Source organism: Cherax quadricarinatus, chromosome 19 (assembly GCF_038502225.1).
Source record: "Cherax quadricarinatus isolate ZL_2023a chromosome 19, ASM3850222v1, whole genome shotgun sequence".
Lineage (NCBI taxonomy): Eukaryota > Metazoa > Arthropoda > Malacostraca > Decapoda > Parastacidae > Cherax > Cherax quadricarinatus.
Window position 1 is genome coordinate 46,497,544 of NC_091310.1, and position 23,235 is coordinate 46,520,778.

Sequence of the window (23,235 nt, forward strand, 5' to 3'; positions counted from 1 at the left end):
CCCATGACACACCCCCCCATGACAACCCACCCAACAGGGCCCCCCCAGAACGCCCACCCATGACACGCCCACCCATGACACATTTTACCCAGACACGCCCACCCATGACACACTCCCCCATGACACGCCCACCCATGACACGCCCACCCATGACACACCCACCAGACACCATGAATACCCCCATAAGCCCCATGACCCCCACCATACGCCCACCATGACACACCCCCCCAAATACCCCCCACCCAAAAAACCCCCCACCCATGACACCCACCCATGACACACCCCGCCCGACATACCCACCGTCAGGGGCCCCCATAACACTCCCCCCCATTACACGCCCACCCATGACACCCCACGACACGCCCACCCGACACCCCCCCACCCATGTGCCCCCCCGATATGCCCACCCGAACGCCCACCCATTATAACCCACCAGAAACCCCCACCCAGACACGCCCACCATGACACGCCCACCCATGACACCCCACCCATGACACGCCCCCACCAGACACTTTTCCCCCATGACACCAACCCATACCGCCAATACACACCCCCCGGGAACGCCCACCGCAGTCCACCATAAACGCCCCCCCAACGCCCACCCGAAAACCCCATACACCCATCCGAACCCCAAAAACACACCCCACCCATGACCCCACCCATGACACCTCCCCATGACCCCCACCCATGACAAATTTCCCCCCAGACCCCCAACGCATACACCCCACCCATGACAACCCCCCCCGACAGGGCCCACCATGACACACTACCAGACACACCCACCTGACACGCCCCCCCAGAGCCCACCCATGACAACCCACCATCACACCCACCCATAACCCCGCAAGCCAACCCTGACACACCCCCCCATGACACCCCACCGAACCCCCCACCCATGACACGCCCCCCCATGACACGCCCCCCCATGAAACCCCCCATGACACGCCCACCCATACATCCCCATGACACGCCCACCCATGACACGCCCACCCATGACACACCCACCCATGACACCCATGACATACCCACCCATGCCCGCCCCCCCATGACACCCCACCAAGCCCACCCATGACAACCCCCCCGGGACACGCCCACCCATAAAAAACCCCCCCCATGACACACCCACCCATGACACACTGCCCCCGACATACCCCACCATGACACGCCCCCCCATAACACTCCCACCCCAAGCCCACCCATGACACCCACACATACACCCCCACCCATGACACGCCCCCCCAAACACCCACCCAGAATGCCCACCCAGACACGCCCACCCATTATCACCCACCTGCACACCCCCCCGCACCCCCCCCATGACACCCCCACCCTCACCCCCACCCGAACGCCCACCAGACACTGTTCCCCATGACACCAACCCATGACAGTCCACCATGACACCCCCCCCGAACGCCCACCCAGAACGTCCACCATGACACGCCCCCCCGACACGCCCCCCCATGAACACCCACCCGACACGTCCATCCATGCACCCCACCCATGACAGCCCCCGACACCCCACCCAGACACACCAACGCATGACACGCCCACCCATGACAACGCCCCCCCGGACACCCCAACCCAAACACGCCCACATATGGCACACTCACCCATGACACACCCACCCATGACACGCACACCCATGACACGCCCACCCATGACGCCCACCCAACACCCCAATTAACGCCCACCCATGACACACCCACCCATGACACCCCCACCCGACACTCCCCCTGACAACCCCCACCCAGACACGCCCACCCATGAACTCCCACCATGAGCCCACCCTGACACACCCACCATGACACCCCCACCCATGACACACCCACCCAACATCCCCCATGAACCCCCCACCCATGACATCCCCCATTACACGCCCACCCATGACACCCACACATGACACGCCCCCCCATGACACGCCCACCCATGAATGCCCACCAATATGCCCACCCGACACGCCCACCCATTATACCCCCACCATGACAACCCACCCATGACACCCACCCATGACCCCCACCCATGAACCCCACCAGACACGTTCACCCATGACACACCCCCCCGACACGTCCACCATGACACCCACCCATGACAGCCCCCCAGACACGCCACCATAAACCCCCCCACCGACAGCCCCCCCTGAACGCCCCCCCATGACACGCCCACCCCACCCCCACCTAGCACGCCCACCCGACACGCCACCGACACTGTTCACCCATGACACACCAACCGACACGCCCCCCCAAACACCCCCCACCCCATGCACCCCCCCAAAACGCCCACCCTGCACGCCCCCCCAGACCCCCCCCACCTGAACATCCACCACAAACCCCCCAGATAACCCCCCCATGAACCCCCAAGACACTGCTCACCCATGACACCCCCAAATGAAGTCCATCTGACACCCCCACCATCACGCCCACCCATGACACGCAACCAGACACTGCCCGCCCATGACACACCCAAGACACTACCCACCCTGACACAAAAACCAGACACTCCCCGCCCTGACAGCCCATAGACACTGTCCACCAAAAAAACCCACCCCCCCCATGTTCACTACAGACACCACCCCCCCCCAATTTACGCCCACAGACACCACCTACCTCATGTTACACCCACAGACACCACCTACCCCATGTTACACCCACAGACACCACCTACCCCATGTTACGCCCACAGACACCACCTACCCCATGTCACGCCCACAGACATCACTGAAAAAAGGTTTCTAAAAGCTTAAAATCCCCGTGAATAAAAAAAGGACTCCCCTTCAATCCACCCCACTTGGTTTAAAAGTAGTCGATCCTTGTCCAATTATCCAAAAACAGATTATTCAATAGTGCTTGGGATTACAGACACCACCCCAATTTTCAGTGCTGCCCAAATTTTAACCCCACAGAACGTTTTCATCAACCCATAAACCCAGGTTGTACCACTCCCACCTGCCCTTTCCAGACCCCTGTTTCCCTCCCCCTTCCATACGTGCCTGCGGCCCTTCCAGCACCCGCTTTCGCGCCCTTCCAGACCTGCTTCACGCCCTTTCAGACCCTTTTTCCTGCTCCCCCTTCCAGACCCGTTTCCGCCCCTTCCAGTACCCTGTTTCCTATCCCTTCTATTACCCAGCTTCCTGCGCCTTCCAGTACCCTGCTTCCTGCTCATTCCAGTACCCTGCTTCCTATCCCTTCCAGTACCCTGCTTCCTACCCCTTCCAGTACCCTGCTTACTGCCCCTTCCGGTACTCTGCTTCCTGCCCCTTCCAGTACCCTGCTTCCTACCCCTTCCAGTACCCTGCTTCCTGCCCCTTCCAGGACCCTGCTTCCTGCCCCTTCCAGTACTCTGCTTCCTACCCCTTCCAGTACTCTGCTTCCTGCCCCTTCCGGTACCCTGCTTCCTGCCCCTTCCAGTACCCTGCTTCCTACCCCTTCCAGTACCCTGCTTCCTGCCCCTTCCAGGACCCTGCTTCCTGCCCCTTCCAGTACCCTGCTTCCTGCCCCTTCCAGTACCCTGCTTCCTGCCCCTTCCAGGACTCTGCTTCCTGCCCCTTCCAGTACCCTGCTTCCTACCCCTTCCAGTACCCTGCTTCCTGCCCCTTCCAGTACCCTGCTTCCTGCCCCTTCCAGTACCCTGCTTCCTACCCCTTCCAGTACCCTGCTTCCTGCCCCTTCCAGTACCCTGCTTCCTACCCCTTCCAGTACCCTGCTTCCTGCCCCTTCCAGTACCCTGCTTCCTGCCCCTTCCAGTACCCTGCTTCCTGCCCCTTCCAGGACCCTGCTTCCTACCCTTTCCAGTACCCTGCTTCCTGCCCCTTCCAGTACCCTGCTTCCTGCCCCTTCCAGTACCCTGCTTCCTGCCCCTTCCAGTACCCTGCTTCCTGCCCCTTCCAGTACCCTGCTTCCTGCCCCTTCCAGGACCCTGCTTCCTACCCTTTCCAGTACCCTGCTTCCTGCCCCTTCCAGTACCCTGCTTCCTGCCCCTTCCAGGACCCTGCTTCCTGCCCCTTCCAGTACCCTGCTTCCTGCCCCTTCCAGTACCCTGCTTCCTGCCCCTTCCAGTACCCTGCTTCCTGCCCCTTCCAGTACCCTGCTTCCTGCCCCTTCCAGGACCCTGCTTCCTACCCTTTCCAGTACCCTGCTTCCTTCAGCTTCCTCTGTACACACCTGCAGCGTTTCCCCTCCCCCGACCCCAGGTCTTGTTCCCTACACCCACAGCCTTTGATATCCCCGCCCATCTTCCGGCTTGGGCGGTCTGCTGGGGACGGTGATGGTCAATGGGTCTGCTGAGCACGAATAATGGTGGTCTACTGGTGCCTGCTGGGGACGGGTCCTGGTGATCTATGAATCTGCTGGGGACGGGTCCTGGTGATCTATGGGTCTGCTGGGGACGAGTCCTGATGATCTGTGGGTTTGCTGGTGCCTGCTAGGGACTGATCCCGGTGATCTATGGGTCTGCTGTTGCCTGCTGGGGATGGGTCCTGGTGATCTATAGGGCTGCTGGTGCCTTCTGGGGACGGTTCCTGGTGATCTATGGGGCTGCTGGTGCCTGCTAGGGACGGGTCCTGGTGTTCTTTGGGGCTGCTGGTGCCTGCTGGGGACGGGTCCTGGTGATCTATGGGTCTGTTCGTCGAATGCTAACAAAAGCATCTTCGGAGTCATCTAACGTGCCTCTCCGTCGCTAATCCTTCCCCCCCCCCGGGTAGCTTCCTGGGGGTGTGGGTCCTGGGAAGGTCCTCCCCCTCCCCCAGCTGCCCCTCAAAGGAACACATTGGCCACACCACCTCAGCATTTCCGGACTGTTGACAGTCCGGCTACCTGAGCCTGCTTCCTCCCACGTAGGATGCTCATTTTCCACGATTATTCTGTGCTCCTTAAATTCTCCATAATGCAGAATTTGTCGCCCGCTTACTAGATTCCAAGTCCTCGAGATGTGCTCGATCGTGTGATTTTTATCCGTCACGGCGGTCAAGTGGCGACAAGTGGTGATCACCGGTGGTCACTTGCCTGGCGGAGGAAGTGCACGCTGGCAACCCAAGCCACGACAACTGGTGACTGTTATCAGCGGCGGCTGTGTTGCTGAGGTAGACAGGCTGCCACCAGGCTTAGTGACCTGTCAGGCGGAACATGAGATTATCGCAGTCGCCGGATATTACCCAGTGGAAAAAAAAACGGTCAACAAATAAAAAGGAACGGGAACAACGTGGAGGAACTGAACGGCAGAGAAACATTATATCGATTAGGAACTCAAAAACTTACACATGTAAATAAAAATGTCTGTTGCAGTAGAAAGTGCATTGTACACTGTATATAAATTGCACGTATCATGATACCTGTTAAGAGAAATATTGTTTATGTAAATTATTAAAGGAAGTGCAGTTTATTACCTTTACGGAAGCCAACGTACGTAGTCACTTTGACAACGAAATGTGGATTCCTGAGTACAACCCACTCAGATGCGACCGGAAAAACCCCGGACATGGATGCGGATGGAAGTTGATCTGTATGTTAAGAGTCACTCGTATGACCTGAGTTCGTGAAATTTCTCCACCAGGAAGGCGTGTTAACACTTACTGAGTTCTCTCTCTGTGTGCTCATCGCTCCCCTGCTTTTCACTGGAGGTATCCTGCACCGTCTGCCAAGCCTTTTGTATTCATAAGTAGTAATTTCGGTGTGTAGGTTTGGTATCAATCACTCCATTATTTTCCAGGTGTAGATTATGGTGCATCTTTGTCGCCTAACTGCTAAGGAGTAAGCTGTAAGGGCCTGAAGCACTGCAAGTAATTTAGGTGTTTGAGTTGTGAAGATTCTGTGTACATTTTCCTGCTCAGCAATTTCACCTGTCTTAAAGGAGGCTGTTAATACACAGCAATACTCCAGCTTGGAGAGAACGACTGACCTGAAAAGTGTCATCAGTGGCTTGGCATCCCTTGTTTTGAAGGTTCTAGTTATCCAACAAAATACAAATGGTTACTGGTATTCAAGTCCTGCAACATGGAAGGTTATGAAAACTCGGGAAAGGTCAAGAAGACCGGAAGTTGAGTATAGACTCAAGACAAAATCTGCAAACTTCACTCAAGAAGGAAGACCTGAGGGTGAGCATAGTGCCAGTCATATTTCCAGAGTCACACACCAACCAGATGACCTCTGCAGCGAATGCTCGTTAGCCATAGTGAAGAGCTCTGTTCCACAAGGCACAGTACTCGCCCCCATCTTATTCCTTATCCTCATATCAGACATAAACAGAGATATACACCACAGCACCGTATCATCCTTTGCAGATCATACTAGGATCTGCATGAGGCTGTCATCTGCTGAGGACGCGGTTAACCTCCAAGAAGATATAAACAAAGTTTTCCAGTGGGCAACGGTAAACAATATGATGTTCAATGAGGACAAATTCCAACTACTCCGTTATGGAAAACTGGAGGAGATAATAACTAGAACAGAGTATACTACTGACTCCGGCCATACAATAGAGCGGAAAAATAATGTAAGGGACCTGGGAGTAGTAATGTCTGAGGATCTCACTTTCAAGGATCACAACAGTGCCACGATCGCACGTGCAAAGAAAATGATAGGATGGATAATGAGAACTTTCAAAACGAGAGATGCCAAGCCCATGATGATCCTTTTCAAATCACTTGTTCTCTCTAGGCTGGAATACTGCTGTACATTAACATCTCCATACAAAGCAGGTGAAATCGCAGATCTAGAGAGTGTACAGAGATCCTTTACTGCACGTATAAGTTCTGTCAAGCACCTTAACTACTGGGAACGCTTGGAAGCACTTGACTTGTACTCGTTGGAACGCAGGAGGGAGAGATATATCATAATCTACACTTGGAAAATCTTGGAAGGAATGGTCCCAAATCTGCACACAGAAATCACTCCATACGAAAGTAAAAGACTGGGCAGGCGATGCAAAATGCCGCCAATAAAAAGTAGGGGCGCCATTGGTACACTAAGAGAAAACACCATAAGTGTCCGGGGCCCAAAACTGTTTAACAGCCTCCCATCAAGCATTAGGGGAATTGCCAATAAACCCCTGGCTGCCTTCAAGAGAGAGCTGGACAGATACCTAAAGTCAGTGCCGGATCAGCCGGGCTGTGGCTCGTACGTCGGACTGCGTGCGGCCAGCAGTAACAGCCTAGTTGATCAGGCCCTGATCCATCGGGAGGCCTGGTCATGGACCGGGCCGCGGGGGCGTTGATCCCCGGAATAACCTCCAGGTAACCTCCAGGTAGCCAAAAAATAAATTAACTTCCAGTATTTTCAACAAAAGTCATTAGCGGCTTATAAACAACATATAACAGACCCATTTTAGAGTATGAGGCACCAGCATGTAACCCTAGAGAGAATGCTGAGGCAGGGAACGAGACTGGTCCCAGAGTCACAACTATGGCAAGCTTATAGAAATTGCGACATTTAAAAATGAAAGAACCAGGGGAGAAATGATACCGACACCAAAAATACTCAGAGGCTTTGGTAAGATGGACAGGGACAGATTTTTCATGAGGATACACAGGCACAACTAGAAGGAAAAAAAAAAAACAGACGTTTCACACGAAAATCAGAATTAATTAAGGCAGCAGGAAGTGGAATGACTATACATAATTTTAAGAATAGATATGATAGTGCCTACGAGCCTAGGGGGAAGCACAACCAAAATGTAGGAAGAGGAATGACCAGGAGCTGAGATTCGACCCCTGCAACTATATATAGCTCAGTACACAGATACACCCACCCCTATACCTCTCTCTCTCTCTCTCTCTCTCTCTCTCTCTCTCTGTCTTTGCCTCTCTGCTGTATAGCTGGTGTCAGACAGATCGGAGGACAACTGGTGGCAGGACAACTGATGGCAGGACAACTGGTGGCAGGCAGAAGGGAGGGCAGCTGGTGGCAGGCAAGATGGAGGGAAGCTTGTGGCAGACAGGAGGGAGGGCAGCTGATGGCAAGCAGGAGAGCAGCTGATGGCAAGCAGGAGGGAGGGCAGCTGGTGGCAAGCAGGAGGGAGGGCAGCTGGTGGCAGGCAGAAGGGAGGGCAGCTGGTGGCAGGCAGGATGGAGGGGTAGGTTATCATCAACAAACATAAGATATTTTCTGGTCAAGTGTTCTGCTGTTTGTTGACATGAGGCGAGTTTGTCACAGAGACTCAGTAACTCAGAAGTATGAGACTTCTAGCTCCTGGGACCCTTTCTGCTATTACAGTCAGTACCGCAGTCTTTCATTTTAAGCGTCTTAAATTGAAGTTTCCAGACAACAGTAACCCCGGGGCTGGGATTGACAAGTCTTCAAGACAGGCCTCACTTTTCCAGTAACTGGTCTTGGAACCGCCTGGACGGTGTATCTTGGTTGTTTGTGATGTAGATTTTAGTTTCCAGTTTTAACTTTACAGTTTTAACGACCAGAGCTTCCAACACATTATTAGTGGTATTAGGAAATGAATTCATAACACCCTTGATTCATATCTGCTTCTCCAGATGTCAGAACAGAGAAAGAAGGGGATCACAGCCCCCTTAAGAGACCACGACTCTCCAGTGCCCTCCCTCTGTACATAAGGGAAATTACCAACAAACCTCTGGGTGTCTTCAAGAGGAACCTGGACCAGCCGGGCTGTGGTTGGCACATTGCACTAGGTGCAGCCAGCAGTAACAGCCTCCTTGATCAGGCGTTAATCCACTAGGAGCCCGGATCTGGGAACGGGGCGCGGGGGTGTTGATCCGTGGAAGTATCCTTCAGGTATTAGGTATTCCCTGTTCAAGTGTTTATCCCAGAGGAAGGGTGAGAGGGAGAGGGAGGGGGAGGGGGTGGGTTGGGAGGGTAAGGAGGAGTAGTAAAGAGAGAGGTAAGAAGACAGATGGTCCTGGGTAGGCCAGCATCTGGGCCGCACTAAGTGTAGGCTCAGTAAACTTGCTGAATGGTGGGCCGTCTTGAGTCATCCCCCCCCCACTCCTGCTCCTGACACCCCATAACCCCCCCAGGAGTATTTCCTTTCCCCCCTCCCGGCCAACCCCTACCCCCTCAAGACCCACCTGCCCCCCACAAGACCCTCCCTACCCAAGAAACGCCCCCCATGTCCCCCCACCCAAGAAACCCCACCCAGGACAAACGAACCCATGACACACCCACCTATGACACCCCACCCATGACACACCCACCTATGACACCCCACCCATGACACACCCACCTATGACACCCCACCCATGACACCCCACATGACTCGACTCGGAGTCTGTTCCGGAGGTCACCGCCCTCCGGTCCCAGACCAGTCTTCTTGGTTGCTGGCGTGATCGATCAGGCTGTTAGTGCCCGCCGCCCGTACTCCAATGTATGCACCACAACCCGGCTGATCAGGCAGAAATAAAGAGGCGGAGCAATAGGTACAGAGAATGGGTAGTAGGTACAGTAGGTGCAGACTACAGAACAGTAGGTACAGAAGATGGAACAGTAGCTATTGAGCAGTAAGTCTACAAGGCTGAGGATAGACACAGAGGGCGACGGGGGATAGGCCTAGAGGGCGTGGGATAGGCCTGGAGGGCGGGGATAGGCCTGGAGGGCGGGGATAGGCCTAGCATCAGCACACACTGTGTAATCCGAGTAATGGAGGAAGTGAAGACGAATGAATGACAGAGTAGAAGTTAACTTCAACGAGGGAGGAAAAAACAGGGAGAGGAGAGAGGGGGAGGAGGAGGAGAGGAGGGAGAGGAGGAGGAGGAGGGGGAGAGAGAGAGAGAGGAGGGAGAGGAGGAGGAGGAGCGAGCGGAGGCGGCAAGAGAGGCGGAGGAGGAAAGAGAGGAGGAGGAGGAGAGAGACAGAGAGTAGGGTAGAAAATGGAGCATTGAACAAGACACCATTTAAAGGCAAGAAAGGAAGTGTGCAGAAGAGAGAGAGAGAGAGAGAGAGAGAGAGAGAGAGAGAGAGAGAGAGAGAGAGAGAGAGAGAGAGAGAGAGAGAGAGAGAGAGAGAGAGAGAGAAGATATGGAAGCAAGATAGGATTATAAAGATAAGTAAGACATGAGGGAGAGTGGGAAGCCTCAGGCTTCACCGCTGGCAAAATACAAGTGAAACCTACATATAAAGGAAGCCGGAAACTCTTCCTTTTCCAAAGAATAAATAATAAACGGCTGGTCAGGCGGAAATACAATGGTCCATAAACCAGTCACAACTGTTTTAAGTTTCCACACAACTCACTGGAATTAAAAAAAAAGGACTGTTTACTATTTCTAGTGTTGGCAGTAGTTGTAGCACAACACTGTACATGTGATGTACTCTGTCAACACTGATGTACTCATCACATTGCTGCCAGGCTGAGGGACTGATTACCTCAGACTCACTCTGATCTTCAACCATTCTTCTCTGTACTGGACTGAGGAAGCCACTGTGGCTGGTGAAATATTTCCACAATAAAGATACCCAAGTGTTGCACATGTGTCTTAATTCATCATTCTAGCGGTTCTCTGAACCACGTGTTGACACTATCTCTTGCAGGTGTACAGTGGTTCTACACCTGGAGAGTGTTTCGGGGGTCAACGCCCCCGCGGCCTAGTGCTTCACCAGGCCTCCCGGGGGATAAGGGGCTGATCAACCAGGCTATTACTACTGGCTGCACGTAGTCCACCGTACGAACCACAGCCCGGCTGATCGGGCACTGACTTTAGGTATCTGTCCAGCTCCCTCTTGAAGGCAACCAGGAGTCTATTGAAAATTCCCTTTATGCCTAGTAGGAGGCTTTTGAACAGTCTCGGGCCCCAGACACTTATTGTGTTTTCTTTTAGTGTACTAATGGCGCCCCTACGTTTTATTGAGGGTATGTTGCACTGTAGGGAGTAACTTCTGTATGCAGTTTTGGGGCCAGTCCATTGAGTACAATTCAAGTGCTTCCAGGCGCTCCCAGTAGTTAAGGTGTTTGATGGAACTTATACGTGCAGTAAAGGTTCTCTGTGGAAATAAATGGTGTGGGTGAAACGTTGTCAATAAAGGATCACATTATACTGCATTTGTGTTTATATTTCCAAAGGTTCTCTGTACATTCTCTAGATTTGCAATTTCACCTGCCTTGAATAGAGATGTTCAATGTACAGCAGTATTCCAGCCTAGAGAGAGCAAATAATTTAAAAAGGATCATCACTGGCTTGGCATCCCTTGTCTTGAATGTTCTCATTATCCATCCTATCAGTTTCCTCGCAGATGTGATAGTGACATTGTTGTGGTCCTTGAAGGTGAGACCCTCTGACATTACCACTTCCAAGTCCTTCACACTACTTTTCTGCTCTGTTCTATAATTAGAGTTTGTAGTATACTCAGTTCTGGCTATTATTTCCTCCAGTTTTCCATAACGGAGTAGTTGAAATTGGTCCTCATTGAACATCATATTGTTTTCCGTTGCCCACTGGAAAACTTGGTTCATATCTGCTTGGAGATTTACCGTGTCCACAATGACACTCATGCTGATTCGCTGTCACAGTCCACTATGCTACCACTGTATTTGGGAAGAAAAACGTTCCGGTATCTTCTCTGTTTCATTTTTTTCGGCCCAATGGTTCTCTTGATGCAGTGATCAATTTCTCACATACGATTTTAAAGGAATTTTCCGAAATACATTACTTAGGTTAAATACACAAATAACCCGCACATAGAAGAGAGGAGCTTACGACGACGTTTCGGTCCGACTTTGACCATTTACAAAGTCACACTAACGAGATGCAGAGCAGGACGGGTATATATAGGCAGGTAGTAGTAGTGGTGGTGGTGGTAGTAGTAGTAGTAGTGGTAGTAGTAGTGGTAGTAGTAGTGGTAGTGGTGGTAGTAGTAGTAGTGGTAGTAGTAGTAGTGGTAGTAGTAGTGGTAGTGGTAGTGGTAGTAGTAGTGGTAGTAGTAGTGGTAGTAGTAGTAGTAGTAGTGGTAGTGGTAGTAGTAGTACTAGTGGTAGTGGTAGTAGAAGTAGTGGTAGTAGTAGTGGTAGTAGTAGTAGTAGTGGTAGTAGTAGTAGTGTAGTGGTAGTAGTAGTAGTAGTGGTAGTGGTAGTAGTGGTAGTAGTAGTGGTAGTGGTAGTAGTAGTAGTAGTAGTGGTAGTGGTAGTAGTGGTAGTAGTAGTGGTAGTAGTAGTAGTGGTAGTAGTAGTAGTGGTAGTGGTAGTGGTAGTAGTAGTAGTGGTAGTAGTAGTGGCGGAGATGGAAGGAATTAGTAATGGGGAAGTAAGGACGGGGAGCCAGTGAAATACGAAGAAAGGGGAGCACTGCATGGGAGCTAGGTGCCCACAAGGGAGCTAGGTGCCCACAGAGGGAGAGCAAGAACACAGAGGTGGGGGGAGGGGAAATAATGAAATAAATAATGAAGGAACAGAAACACAAGACAGAAGAAAGAAAGACAACCCGGAAGAGAAAAAAGGAAAGAGGAAAGGGGAAGAGGGAGAAGAAGAAAAAGGAGGAATCAGGTTGTCACGGGTGTTCTGAAGTTTGGAGCATTTTACAATGTAGTGGGAAACGAAGGCATCTACAGAGATGAAGCCAGGACTAAGATTCATACAAGGAAAGTTGTATATTAGGGAGGATTCAACCAGACGGCGACTGTTAAAGTTGGAAGTAGGGAAGACAGTTTCAGCAGAAGACCAGTCTATAGGATGGCTGTGATCTCTGACGTGACAGAAAAGAGCATTGTTAGTGTCGGCAAACCTAACACTATTTTTGTGCTCCCTAAGTCTGTCAGAAAGAGATCGGCCAATTTCTCCAAAGTATTGAAGAGGACAGGAGGAGCAAGAAATAGAGTAGACACCAGGAACATCTGTAGAGGGAGGAGAGGTATGAACGAGATTAGTGCGAAGAGTGTTAGTTTGGCGGAAAGTAAGCTTGTTGTCTAAGGAACGAAGATTAGAAAGACCGGAAATGTAGGGAAGGCAGAGGACGGAAGAGTTCCCAGGAGTAGAGAGTTTGGGAGAGAAGAAATTACGTTTAGCACATGAGAAGGCAGAGTCAATGAAATGGGAAGGATAGCCAAGACTACTACTACTACTACTACTATTACTACTACTGCTACTACTACCACTACCTCTTCCTGCCTCTATATACCCGTCCTGTTACTTAGGTTAAGTTTGCTATGGTTAGGCCAGGCTTGGTTACGTTAGGGTAGGTTATGTTAGATTAGGTTACTTTGTCATTCATAAGCAAGATATGCCCAGTTGTAATGAACCATAGCGCCATCAAGTTCAGTAACGCTGCTCCCATGTTTTTGACTGGAAATGCAATGAGACGTCTCAGTCTCGTGTCTTAATTAGTCGTCAGATAAATGGAACCTCTGTCAGTTAAATGCTTCGATAAACGACTGGTTGAGATAAAGCTCTTACACAGAGCGGAAAGTTGTCCCAGTGAAAGCTTGTCCTGCAAGGGTTTTCCAGTGAAAGCTTGTCCTTCAGGGTTGTCCCAGTGAAAGCTCGTCCTGCAACGTCGTTTTTTCCTTCACCGTTGAATAGTGCGAAATTTGGATCCATCAGTGACTTGATGATGGTCTATGAAGTAGCGAAACATGTTATGGTTCCATCTTCAGTGTGTGTATGTGTGTGTCAGTTGTGGATTAAGAGGAGTGAGGTGCTGTAGGATGGGACGAGTAATGGAGTATTGTGTATCATGAACTGGTTAGTCATGGTGATGACGGGGCTGTGGACCGTGTCAACTGCAAGTCTAAATAACTGCATTTACTGCATTTTCATCACTGATTGAGCACCTGAGAGGCACAAACAGTAGCACACTGTCGTCACTAAGCGCCTGAGGGAAACACTAACTCATTATCGTCACTAACTGAGCGCCTGGGGGACCACAGCAACACCTTAACATCATTGTTTGAACACGTGAGTAGTAGTCGTTCTCTCTCTCTCTCTCTCTCTCTTTATTTTCTAGATTTTCGAGTGAGAGTCGCACCCGTGACTTGCTTTAATTATATTGTCTTTGTTTTCCTGTTCTCGTGATTCATTGCATTTTTTGTATTCGTTACCTCTTTTTATCTCTACTTGTTCATTGTTCCTGTTCTTCACCTTGTGTAATTACCTAATTGTGATTGCAGGGGTCGAGACTCAGCTCCTGGCTCCGCCTCTTCACTGACGCTACTAGGTCCTCTCTCTCCCTGCTCCATGAGCTTTATCATATCTCGTCTTAAAGCTATGTATGGTTCCTGTGTGTGTGTGTGTGTGTGTGTGTGTGTGTGTGTGTGTTATCCTAAGCTCTCGAGCCTCGTACTGAATCCAAACTGGACAACGTTTTGCTCAGTGTTGCAGTCCATGAAGCTCTACACAGAGCGAAACCTCGTCCCAACAACAGCTTTCCCCTGCAACATGTCTCTTTTCTCCAGACTCGCAGTGTTGATCATTGTCTGATACGAGGAGACGGATGAAGAGACTCAGATGAAACTGTGCCTTCGTTATTGTCTTCTGGGCTGGAAGAATTTTTTTCCTTTTACATGTTGGAAGGAAAAGCAACGAGACAAGAAGCAACGAGACGAGAGAAGCAACGAGACGAGAGAAGCAACGAGACGAGAGAAGCAACGAGACGAGAGAAGCAACGAGACGAGAGAAGCAACGAGACGAGAGAAGCAACGAGACGAGAGAAGCAACGAGACGAGAGAAGAAACGAGACGAGAGAAGCAACGAGACGAGAGAAGCAACGAGACGAGAGAAGCAACGAGACGAGAGAAGCAACGAGACGAGAGAAGCAACGAGACGAGAGAAGCAGCGAGACGAGAGAAGCAACGAGACAAGAAGCAACGAGACGAGAGAAGCAACGAGACGAGAGAAGCAACGAGACGAGAGAAGCAACGAGACGTCAAGTAGACAGAAGGGGTAACGTACTCACAAATAGACGATAAAGACCCACGAAAGAGTTTATATCTTTCTTACATCAACAATACTTTGGTTAAATGATCCTGGTCCTAATACCGGAAGGCACATTTAAACAGCTAGTTGCACTCCCCATTTGTCGCATCATTATGAAAGATGATTATGATATTCATGATGTGTTCCCAGGTCTTTAAAAAAAAAGCTGAAAGGCGTGGAAAAACTCGACACACAAAAAGCATCATAAATTAGCATAATAGTTTAGGTGGTGTCAGGGGAGTGTTGAGGCGACGGCCCACGTCCACCCAGAATAATTACTGTCAGTGTAGTGTTGCTCGATGTTGTCAGGAGGAGAGGAGGGGGAAGATGGAGGAAGGGGGGGGAGATAAACAGACAAGGTGTCTTGGAGACATCTACAACAAGACAAATAATGTCTCCCTCCCTCCCCACCACTACACAGTTTTTGTCTTGGTCTCTCTGTGCTCCTTGACACCTTGCGGTTCAGTGAGGTCTCTGGTAGGTGGTTGGTTCGTCACTGTAATGTCTCCTGACACACGTCTCTGTCAGACGATGACCTGCTTAGTGATTAAGCATCCTCACTTTCCATCCCTCACACTAACTCATTTTCTTTTTTTCCTGTTCCCAGGTATGTTTTTATCCATGGGAACGCCTTGATGCCGACCTGCACCTCCACATGTGTTGCAGCTCCTGTGGGTGCGACACTCTGTAAGTACTTTAGGCCTTCGCGTAAAAATCTGTCTATTCCCTCCCATTCCTGGCTAATCTCTGCCAGCATGATATATTCCAAGGTTAATGCTGTTGATTCAGGATTTATTTCTGAACTCAAGCTGATGAACTGTGAAGTCCCTACATCCCCGGGTACTACACTTATTCTCTCGCTTATTTTTCTCTCTCACTGTACATGATACATTTATCAGATGCAGTTCTGTAGATTTCAATCTCTTGTCTGCCAACTTTCTTTATTATAGATTTTACTTTTGCTGTCTTCAGGTTATCTTATGTTTATTTTGCTGACTCTCCGAGCTGGTTTTTCTGAAGCTTCGGTTCGTTACTTCAGTATTCAGTGAGTTACTCTGTTACGTTGCATGGTTGTGTGCGTGTACATGATTCTCGTGAATGTTATGACTTCCCACAACTCGTGTTTGATCTTGTGAAAAATGCCATGAAACAATTTATCAAGTTTTTACATCTTTCTATTACTTTCCCATCAGAAGATTCTTCCCCTACCTTTTTTTTTTTGTTGTTGTTGGAATAATTTTGACTTTCGTGTTATCATTTTCCATCTGCCGCGGCCGCACACAAGTAATGTTGACAGTCTTCACATTGACTGCTAAGTCGCTGTCAAATTAGTTTTTTTTTTTTTTACCTGGCAGGATGAGCCAGTAATGGTTGTTGGGGTATTTTTATTTACTCTCCTCAGAGTTCCCTCAAGATAAGATTTGGTTCGGATTTTTAACCTCGGAGGGTTAGCCACCCGGGATAACCCAAGAAAGTCAGTACGTTATCGAGAGACTGTTTGTCTTATTACCATTGTGGTCCTTCAGTCTTGTCTCCCAGGATGCCACCCACATCAGTCGACTAACACCGACTAACACTTGCTAGGTGAGCGGGATAGCAGGTGTAAGGAAACACGCCCAATGTTACCACCCTTGCCGGGGATCGAACCACAGACACTCAGTGTATGAAACAAGAGCGTTGCTTACCAGGCCACGGGACACTGTATCTTAAGAACGCCTTTTTTGATTGGCTTCAAACTTTTGCAACATCAGTCTTAAAAAAAATGGTGAGGACTGCTGTTGCACTCTTATGGATGCCAATTTGCATATTCATAATGATTATCATTATCATTGTCATCAAGGGCAATGTGTGGGGGGGGGGTTGTACGACGTCTCTGTTGTTAAGTGATTTTTTAAAACGACAGAAGCAACGTGACTTACAAGAACAACAGAAGCAAAACAACAGCAACAAACCAACAATGACGCCAACAACAACAACAATAATAAACAACCATAAACCAATAAAAAAATACCACCATTAGAACACTATACAACAACAACAACAACAACAACAACAGCCGTAACAATGACAGCAGCACACAAACATGAACATCATATCCGCTGTCAGGTCAGGGAGAACACCAACAACAACAACACTATTAAATGATACACTAATTATCAGAACAGTCACAGCAGCAACAGTAACAGCAGCAACAGTAACAGCAGCAACAGTCACAGCAGCAACAGTAACAGCATCAACAGTCACAGCAGCAGCAGTAACAGCAGCAACAGTAACAGCAGCAACAGTCACAGCAGCAGCAGTAACAGCAGCAACAGTAACAGCAGCAACAGTAACAGCAGCAGCAGTAACAGCAGCAACAGTAACAGCAGCAACAGTAACAGCAGCAACAGTAACAGCAGCAACAGTCACAGCAGCAGCAGTAACAGCAGCAACAGTCACAGCAGCAACAGTAACAGCAGCAGCAGTAACAGCAGCAACAGTAACAGCAGCAACAGTAACAGCAGCAGCAGTAACAGCAGCAACAGTAACAGCAGTGACAGCATCAACAGTAACAGCAGCAACAGTAACAGCAGCAACAGTAACAGCAGCAGCAGTAACAGCAGCAACAGTAACAGCAGCAACAGTCACAGCAACAACAGTAACAGCAACAGCAGAAACAGCAACAACAGTAACAGTAACAGCAGCAACAGTAACAGCAGCAACAGTCACAGCAGCAACAGTAACAGCAGCAGCAATAACAGCAGCAACGGTAACAGCGGCAACAGTAACAGAAACAGCAGAAACAGTAACAGTAGCAACAGTAACAGCTGTAACAGCAGCAACAATAGTAACAGTAACAGTAACCAGTAACAACAGTGACAGTAAGAGTAGCAGCAGCAGCAACAGTAATAACAGGAGTAGCAATACTAGTAGTAGCAGTAGCAGGAGCAGCAGCAGCAACAGTAATAACAACACCAGTAGCAGCAGCAACAGTTGAGTAAATTTCTACACACCACACAACACCAATCTTAGCCAGTCTACCCACCACACAACACCAGTCTTACAGTCAGTCTACCCACCACACAACACCAGTCTTACAGTCAGTCTACCCACCACACAACACCAGTCTTACAGTCAGTCTACCCACCACACAACACCAATCTTACAGTCAGTCTACCCACCACACAACACCAGTCTTACAGTCAGTCTACCCACCACACAACACCAATCTTACAGTCAGTCTACCCACCACACAACACCAATCTTACAGTCAGTCTACCCACCACACAACACCAATCTTACAGTCAGTCTACCCACCACACAACACCAATCTTAGTCAGTCTACCCACCACACAACACCAATCTTACAGTCAGTCTACCCACCACACAACACCAATCTTACAATCAGTCTACCCACCACACAACACCAATCTTACAGTCAGTCTACCCACCACACAACACCAATCTTACAGTCAGTCTACCCACCACACAACACCAATCTTACAGTCAGTCTACCCACCACACAACACCAATCTTACAGTCAGTCTACCCACCACACAACACCAATCTTACAGTCAGTCTACCCACCACACAACACCAATCTTACAGTCAGTCTACCCACCACACAACACCAATCTTACAGTCAGTCTACCCACCACACAACACCAATCTTACAGTCAGTCTACCCACCACACAACACCAGTCTTACAGTCAGTCTACCCACCACACAACACCAATCTTACAGTCAGTCTACCCACCACACAAAACCAATCTTAGTCAGTCTACCCACCACACAACACCAATCTTACAGTCAGTCTACCCACCACACAACACCAATCTTACAGTCAGTCTACCCACCACACAACACCAGTCTTACAGTCAGTCTACCCACCACATGATCTTGCCACACTGGCCTCACATTATTACCTCCGCCTCATTTCATCTCAATGAGGCGTCCATTGACAATACCTGCACCTCTGGCCGGGCCTACTCGCTGTAGAGACCTACAGGGGGTAGGCTCGGGTAGGTAAGGCCCGCAGAGGCCTACCCTGGTCCCTGTAGCGACTTTCCTTGACTCCTGTTGTGGCGTATCATGCCTTGTGTGGGGGGGGGGAGGGTTGTGTGCTCTGTCTCTGAGCTTATGCCTCGGTGTTCTCTGTTTACCAACTCGTCACACTGATATTCCTAACCCGAAGCTCAGTGGTAAAATATTCGGCTCACAACTGCAGCTCAGGCGAGAGAGGTACATCATAATCTACACCTGGAAGGTCCTGGAGGGACTGGTCCCTAACCTGCTCACAGAAATCACTCCCCACGAAAAGACTTGGCAGGCGATGCAACATATCCCTAATGAAAAGTAGGGGCGCCATTAGTACACTAAGAGGAAACACAATAAGTGTCCGGGGCCCAAGACTGTTCAACAGTCTCCCACCAGCCATAAGGGGAATTACCAATAAATCCCTGGTTGTCTTCAAGAGGAAGCTGGACAGATACCTAATGTCGGTGCCGGATCATCCGGGCTGTGATCCGTACGTTGAACTACGTACGGCCAGCAGTAACAGCCTCGTTGATCAGGCCCTGGTCCACCTGGAGGCCTGGTCATGGACCGGGCCGCGGGGGCGTTGATCCCCGGAATACACTCCAGGTAGGTAAGCAACGTGGTTCAGTTACCGGGTGGGCCGAGATTTGTGGTGAAGTCTACCGTTATAGACGGCTTCCTGCCAAATGGGAAGCAAACCGTGAGGTTGTAGTATGGAGTAGCTGACTACTAGTTCAACAATCTTCACCCTCATGAGGCTCCTGGGGGTGAAACGTCGCACTAATAAAAGCCTCTTTTGCCATATTTCTTGCCTCTCTTGGAGGCATCCTGGGTTAATAACCAGGAGAATGTTTTATCGTAATTTTAATAGTGTTTACAAGTGTTACTTGTGGCGCCTTGATCTGAACTAAGGCTGTTGAAATACCAACAAAATGAATAACCCACACAGGTTTAGCGCTTACATAAATATAACATTACCGTATCTATTCCACTCTGCATTTCTGTTGTTTAATAAGGAATAACTTGTAAAACTGCTGTACTTTCTCGATGGCAGGAGCACAAATGTTGCTGTGAGGACGGCCAGACGTCTGTGGTAGGACACCGCAGTGAGTCCCAACAACTGGCAGAGTTGAGGGTAAATACTATACACAGCTTTAAGAGCAGGTATGCTCATGTCCTGAGGGCCAGGAATCTGTAAAGCAAGCTGATAGTTTTTTGGACTGATAGTTGTTAAGAGGCAGGGCCAGGAGCTATGAATCGACACCTGTAAAGATAACTAGGGTTACACAGCTAGAGAACAGGCAATACTGTCATACTGTCCCCATTGATTTTCCTCATGCAACGGGGGCCCTTGTCCTGTCACCCACGAAGGTCCCTGTCCCATCATCCACGGGGGCCCCCCTATCCGGTCACCCACATGGGGTCCTGCCTCATCATCAATGGGGTTCCCTGCGCCGTGTCCATCATTGCCGCCACCCAGTGCGTCAAACAGCTCAGGAAACCACCGTCTGGAATCCCGTTGTGTCATTAGTATCCGTCACTCCGGGTCGTCAGTCCTCAGTCGTCCCCGGGTATACTTCCCCCGCCTCGCCTGGGCACGGGTGTTCACGTGTTCCCAGCGTCGCTTAAGCCGTAATGAGAGTCGCCGTTTTGTATACAGTAAAAGACGCTTGCCGCTACGATGAGGAGTTTGATCTTTTCTCAGAATCTGAGGTTTATAGCGATTTTCCTTTTCTTAATTTCATCGCTTTGAACGCTTCCCTCTCACGTGGTGGTGGTAAGGTTCGTGTCCTTGCATGAGCCTCTGGTGTTAAGCTGGTCACCAGCACACGCCTCGCTCACTCCCTTCACTAGCTTACCATGACTTGTGATTTACTAAATCTTGGGATAGTTCTGAGCACTCGTTTGAGTGTCCCTCCACGTGTTATCTATGTGTGTGGCTGTCAAATAGAATAGGGTTTTGAAGAGGCTTGAACCTTTTAAGCTTATTGAGTTTTTTCTTAGTGTACACAACGCACAACTGGAGTTCACTGGAGGTATTTTGCACTGTCAGCCAAGCCTCTCGCTTTCATAAGGAGTTATTCCATTGTGCGGTTTGGAACCAATCTTACCATAGTTTTCCTGGTATAGTTTATGAAGCATTTATCTCGTCTACATTCCAAAACTACAAGCATTCCCAGTAATATAAGAGCTTTACTAAATTTATACGAGCAATGAAGGTTCTCTATATATTCTCCGTTTGTAATTTTGACCGCCTCGAGTAGGGTAAAGCCCCGAGAGAGAACAGTTTCCTTGTTATTGTCATAATAACAATGTTGGGATCCTTAACTGTGAGATCTCGGGAATCATTATATCAAACCTTTGTTGAATAATTTGAGTTTGTCTTTATCTCTTAATTTTTTTCTGTTGTGTAGTAAATGAAATTTGTTCTTAAGCATCAAGTTTTCCGACTGAAAACTTTAAGTCAGTTTTAAGGTCCACTGTGTCCTCCTACTGGGGTAGGACACATCGTCTACTGAAGATATGATGGTAGAGTGTATGTTTATGTCGGATATAAGGATGAGAAAGAGAAGTGAGGAGAGCACTGTGCCTTGAGAAGCAAGTTTCCACGCCGAAGCAGCCAACAGTTTCAGTGTTTACTACTAATTCAGTGGGTTCTGTTTGCTAGGAAGTTAAACATCCATCTCACACCTCTCCAGTTATTCCATCTGTACACATTGTGTGAGTTACCACACAATGGCTGCACTTGTTGAAGGCCTTTGTAAAGTCACTGTTCAATACTGTAAATCATCATTTTACTTGTATTCTAATACATTAAAGACCATACCATAAAAGTCCAGCAGTTGTGAAAGAAGCAACCTGCTGTCAACCCCTGCTGCTCTGGGTTGTGAAAAAATTGACAATCTTGCTCCTAAAATCCTTTCATTGATATTGTTAATGTGTCACATTGATGCTAATCGTCAATAAATTTTGAATTACTTTACTGCCACCTTTATGGAGCGGAGCAATACAGGCGATTTTTAATGACTGGGGAGATAACGCCTGTATCCAGGATACTTCTACGTTGTTTTCTGTGTTAAGGTACAAGATAGTGGCTTCTTAAAGTTCGTGACGGATATGGAGTTCCATGAGTCTAGGTCTCGGGCGGAGAACATTGGCATTATTACCTGGAGTCGCTTCCGGAGGTCATTGCCCCAGCGGCACTGTCTTAGACCAGACTTTTTGGTTGTTGGGCTGATCAATCAAGCTGATAATACTCGCCGCTCGCATGAACGAAGACGGTTGGAGAGTTATGGTCCTTTAAGACTTAGTATACTCCTTGCTCCCCTAATTTTCGTTGGAGATATCCTGCATCGTCTGCCAAGCCTCTTGTGTTCATTAGTAATTTCAGTGTGTAGGTTTGGGACCAATCCCTCCAGTATCTTCCAGGTGTAAATTAGAAATTAGAGAAAGTGCAAAGGTACAACATATAAAGTAATGCGAGGAATTGACGAGGTGGATAGGGACAGAAATTTTCAGAGATGTAACACAGCAACAAGGAGTCACAACTGGAAGTTGAAAACTCAGATGATTCACAGGGATGTTAGGAAGTACTTCTTCAGTACCAGAGTTATCAGAAAGCGGAACTGTCTGGAGAGTGATGTAACGGAGACAGGATCTATACTTAGCTTTGAGAAGAGGTATGACAAAGCTCATGGAGCAGGGGGAGAGGGAACCTACTAGCGACCAGTGAAGAGGCGGAGCCAGGAGCTATGAATCTACCCCTGCAACCACAATTAGGTGATTAAACACACACACACACACACACACACACACCTTCTTCCGGGAAATTAGTTTGGGCAAATTTAAACCCATTTTAAAGAATCCCCGGGAATTCCCCCCTTTAGGGACAAACCCCTTTAAAAAATGTTGGAACCCCCCGCCCGGGCACCCGGGTTTAAAAAACCCCCCCAAAATTTCCCGGGGAAATGTTTGGGTCTTTTTCCCCCTTAAAAATTCAGAAACCCCCCCGGAACTGTTTTTGGGGGGATGTCGGGACAGGTTTTAAACCCCCTTCCCTTTAAAGAAAGGTATGAAACCCCCCCTTTGGGCCCAAGAGGCCCCTTTTTGCCCTTAAGGACCCCGGCCTTGAAACCCAACCTCCCAACCCCTTGGTTTAAACACCCCCCCAAACACCCCAAACACCCCCCCAACACACCCACACCCCCTTTCCCTCTTAAACCCCCACCTTTGGCCAAACCCCTTGGCACCAGTTTCCTCCTCTTCCCCCACCCCTTTAAACACCTCCCCCCAAAGCACCTGTCTTGGGAATTCCCAGCCCCCCCTCCCCGGCCCTTACCCCCTTCATAACCCTCCCTCTTACCCTT

General features: G+C 49.4%; 1 protein-coding gene across 1 annotated transcript in view; it reads left to right on the top strand.

Annotated features, from left to right (window-relative positions):
• Nucleotides 1-15,455: 15,455 nt before the first annotated feature.
• Nucleotides 15,456-23,235, top strand: part of LOC128688398 (uncharacterized) — a 216,221-nt gene continuing 208,441 nt past the window's right edge. Inside the window, exon 1 of the mRNA XM_053776251.2 lies at nucleotides 15,456-15,537. The gene's annotated coding sequence lies outside the window, so the exon portion shown is untranslated. The remainder of the gene's footprint in view (nucleotides 15,538-23,235) is intronic.